This window comes from Sesamum indicum, linkage group LG6 (assembly GCF_000512975.1).
Source record: "Sesamum indicum cultivar Zhongzhi No. 13 linkage group LG6, S_indicum_v1.0, whole genome shotgun sequence".
NCBI classification, from domain to species: Eukaryota; Viridiplantae; Streptophyta; class Magnoliopsida; order Lamiales; family Pedaliaceae; genus Sesamum; species Sesamum indicum.
The window spans coordinates 19,255,851-19,260,777 of NC_026150.1; the positions used below are offsets into that span (position 1 = coordinate 19,255,851).

The window sequence follows — 4,927 nt, forward strand, 5'->3', positions numbered from 1 at the left end:
TATATATATAAATATATTTTATATAAGTATGCATAAAACATACAAAAAGAGAAAAAATTAGGGTGGGTCTTGGGCCAAACCATTACCACATGGACTTAGGGGTGGGCGAACGGGTTGTGTTAATCGGGTCCCGATCCAACCTGTTCGGATAAAAACAATTCGGATTGGTTTTTGCAGGTTCTTTTACGGGTTCGGGTTAACTCGAAACCCAACTATTCCCAATCGGGTTCGTGTGTGAAGTCTCCACCCGAAGAACCCGATCGGGGGAAAGGAAAAAAGGGGGAACGGGTTACACAACCTAATACCAAGTCAGAAAAAGAATTACAGTGTTTCTTGGCCCTTGTTGCTGCTGTTGTTCTTGCTTTCACAAAACTCAAAAGCCTTATTCTTGCTGCTGTCGTCGACTAGACATGGCGCCGCCAACCAGACGCTGCGGCCACGCCACCCACAGACGCCGACGAGTTCTCCTTCTTCGCCGACAGTCCGTGCTTGCTATTTTTGCCAATTTTCACCATTGTATTAGGTAATTTTTCAACAATTGGAGTTGTTTTATTTATGTAATCATGTAATAGTGATGTATTTTTGTTGAAATTAGATTTTTGGTTAGTTGGTGGGTTTGTTTTAAATTTTGATTTTGAAGGTAAGTTTCTATGCATGTTAAGTGTTTGTTGAAACGTAAATTGAAGCACGAAGCTATTTGTATACATGATGTATAACCATTCACTTTGATCTTTTACATGCTTGAGTTTGGTTTTATTTGAGTTGCTTGATCTTTTGCAAATTCAATGTTTACTTAATGATGTTCCTACATCTTAACTCTTGTATGAAACAATATAATTCTCAAGAATCTGAACTCGAAAGGGCAGCTTGCTCAAGCACATTCTAAGTCACATTAGCTAAGTGAGGTGGAAGGATAATAATATACACACATATATGTATATATATATATATATATATATATATATGATGACAATCAATCAAAACACAATTTTCATAATTAATCAAATTATTCACATCCTAATATGCCAACATGTCGAGTGACTTCACAAAAATGTGCAGTGAGCATGCTAATGATAATTAAGAGTTATGAGAGAAGTAACTTGTTAATTTTAGCATATTTCTCATACTTTGCTCATAGCTAATATTTCTCAAAACTCTGATTTTAGCATATTTCTAGCATATTAACTAGTTATGAGAGAAGCAACTAGTTAATTTTAGCATAATTTTTAGCATATTTCTCAAAATTCTAATTTTACATGCTAATATTTCTCTATTTGTTCATTGCAAGGTTATAAGAGAAGCAACTGTTAATATATCTTTTTTGTTCTTATACTTTGCAGATTTGAAACATTGGGTTCTCGATATATCTTTCATAAATATGGATGGAATTGAAAGTCACTCTCAGTCTCAATCTAACTCGTCACCGAATGCTCAAACCATAAATATGGATGGATTGAAAAATCAGGTTAGTGGCGATCATCTTGAAATTGTTGAGCATTATTTTGATGATAATATTGGTAAGGAGTTGGAGGGAGAGGATGAGGAGGAAGATGTTTTAGGTGATTCTAAAAAAAGGAAAAAGAGGGTAGTGGCTTCTAGATTATCGTATTGGGATCATTTCATTAAATTTCATTATGAAAAGGATAATATCCAAAAGACCAGGTGTAAATATTGTAGTAGAGAGATCAAAGCCCATCCAAAAGCACATGGGACTAGACCTTTGAAGAATCATTTTGAATCTTGCAAGAAATAACCCATCAAGAAATCACCAGAAATTAAATTAAATTGTCTTTCCAACTAACTCGCATGGGTGATAGAGACGCCCCTCTTGTTAATTGGAGATTTGAGTAAGACAAAACTAGAGAACCTTGTCACATGCTGGTTGTGGATGAACTTCCATTTAAGTTAGTCGAACATCCTGGATTTAGGCATTTTTGTTTGTTGCATGCTCGATGTTTGCCATTCCATCAAGAAGAACAATAACAAAAGATATTTTCAATATATATGTGAGTGAAAGATCAAGATTGAAGTCGTTTATTAAAGATCATGTTCAACGGGTTTGCATCACTACAGACACTTGGACATCTATTCAAAAAGTCAATTTTATATGTTTGACTGCTAACTTTATTGATGATGATTGGAACTTGCACAAAAGAATTTTGAACTTTTGTCCAATTATCAGGCATAAAAGTGAAGAAATAGGTAAACGTGTTCAAAGATGCTTGCTTGATTGGGGTATTGACAGGGTTTTCTCTATCACTATTGATAATGCAGCTTCTAATGATGGGGCTATCATTTACTTGAAAAAAAAATTTGAAAATTAGGGGCAAAACATCTTAGGTGGGAGATATGTTCACAAGAGGTGTATGGCACATATAGTTAATCTTGTTGTGCAGGATAGTTTAAAGGGTGAGCATGAAACTATCTCCCGTATTAGAGGGGCTATCAGGTATATTAGGAGTTCTCCAGCTAGGTACAAGAAATTTCAAGAGTGTGTTGAATTTGAAAAATTGAAAATAAAAAAATTATTATCTCTTTATGTACCTACTAGATAGAACTCCACCTACTTGATGTTGGAGACGACTATAAGCCTTAAGAGTGCATTTGATGCTTGTGAAGATGTGGATCTTACCTATAAGACTGATCTTTCAAAACAACCATTTGATGGGATATCGACTGATTATAATTGGGAGAGGGCAAAGGTATTGGTGAAATTTTTTTAAGGCATTTTTACATTCTCACTTTGCAGATTTTTGGTGCTTGTATGTCACATATAATCTTATATTTCGTGAAATATGTGAATTGACTTGCTTCTCAGATATTGGTTAAGGTTAAGTAGTAATGATGTTGAATTAAATGAGATGGCAAGAAAGATGAAGGAAAAGTATGACAAATATTGAGGATCAATTGAAAAGATGAATATGATTTTATATTATGCTGTGATTCTTGATCCACGTCATAAATTGGAGTTCATTGAATTTAGTTTTGATAAAATGTATGGTGGTATCGAAAAAGTAACGTGATAAAAGAACAAGGGAGAGATGGACTTTATGAATTGTTTAATGATTATAAGTTGAGATACGGCCATACTCTTCAAGGAACGCAAGGAAGCCCCGGATCATCATTTAGTCATATTTCTTCATCATCTTCCTCTTCTGTAGGGACATCTATGTAATATACTGACTATGAGGCGACTCATACGTTTACCATAGAATAAGAGTTCAGTATGTAAAAATCAGGTTAGAAAGGGGTCGCCTGAAATCAGAATTAGAGAAATATCTTGGTAGGATGTTGAAATGCATAGAGACAAATTTGACATACTAAATTGGTGGAAAGTAAACACCCAAAGGTTTCCTATTCTTTCCAAAATAGCTCGGGATGTATTGGTAGTTCCAGTCCCAACTGTTGCCTCGAAATCCGTATTTAGTACCGGTTGCCGTGTTCTTGACACTTTTAGGAGCTCTTTGTCTCCTAAAATAATACGAGCACTTATTGATACTCAAGATTGGATACGGAAAGACTCCAAACCAATTAGCATTGAGGAGGATCTGAGTGAACTTGAAGTAGTTGAGAAAGGTACTTATTTATTTTTTTCCTTGTATTTCTCTTATTGTTCAATTCTATGTATTTTACTTGTCTAATTATTTTCTATTTTATTGTAAAGCTGACTAAGTTGGGGGTTATCCAATAATTATTGATATTTAATGGTGCTAACTGCTACTTGCAAATATTTTACAAGGTACTAGAACGGTAAAACCTCATTTGTATAATGTTACATTTTTAATCTAGTTGACTTTCTCTAATAGTTCTTCCACTTTGCATGTTTGATGCTTGACAGGTCAAGGACTCGAGGATGAAAATGTGGTATGAGCTGGTTGCTTTTTTCGTCTGTAGACATTAGGATTTAGGAGGCCTTGGCTTTATTGTTGTTACTGAAATGATTTACAAAACCTCAGATAATTTATGTATGTGATTGAACTCATTTTTTAAGATATTTATGTAAAGTTTTAAGTACTTGTGTCTATAAGTTACATTTTAGACTTACATGGATTTACTTTAGTGAATGACTTTCATTTTGAAACATTGACCCCTCTACATTTTCTGAAGCTGACAAAACCCGAACCCGACTGTCGGGTACCTGAACTCGATGGCTACTCGATTGGTCGGGTATCCGAATCAATCGGGTTCCGTTTCGGGTTTATTTTTTTCCAACCCGAGCCGAAGAATCAACGAACCCGACCCGACGGCCACCCCTAAATGGACTCATCTCAAGACCCATTTAAGGCTTCAAAGTTTGCCCCAAATCAGGACAAGTCTGGATCCAACTTGGACCCATCTTCATCATTAGTCTCACCACAGTTATTGTTGAAGGAATCAAGTACGTTCGAACCATCTGCTACGGTATTGTAGTTGAAAGAAGTGTAACCGAGAGCTTGGAATCAGTAACAAGGCAGTCAAATTAAATCAATGTATGAAGTTCATGAAGGCTTCATTTTATTTAGAAGGTATATTAGGTCTAATTAAGAACATGTGATAGAATTATTGAATTTTTATCATAAAAGGCCAAAATGCTCATTGATTGGGCTTAATGACCAAAATCACTACTATTTTGAATGATAGAGAGTTAAAATCACTGCATCCTAAGTTAGAGGACTAAAATTTCCAATTCCTTAAAGATACAGGATCAAAATTACAACTAAAAATTATAGTTTAGACTGCTACGTCATCAAATTTATCGGAAGCCTTATTTTAAGTGTTGACATGACTGATAACGTAGAATTATTCGGTCAAATTAGTCGAAAATGACTAAAAATTAATACAATTTTAAAAGTACACGACTAAATTGTGAATTTTAATTTAAATAGATTAATATTACCACCCCTTAATTTATAGGACTAAAATTATAATATTTTTTATTTTTTATACT

At 34.4% G+C, this 4,927-nt stretch overlaps 1 long non-coding RNA gene across 1 annotated transcript; it reads left to right on the forward strand.

The window, feature by feature from the left end:
- Positions 206 to 4,559, forward strand: LOC105165141. Its single transcript, XR_002287222.1, has 4 exons — positions 206 to 523; positions 1,341 to 3,576; positions 3,665 to 3,739; positions 3,839 to 4,559. It is a non-coding gene; the product is annotated as an uncharacterized LOC105165141 (long non-coding RNA).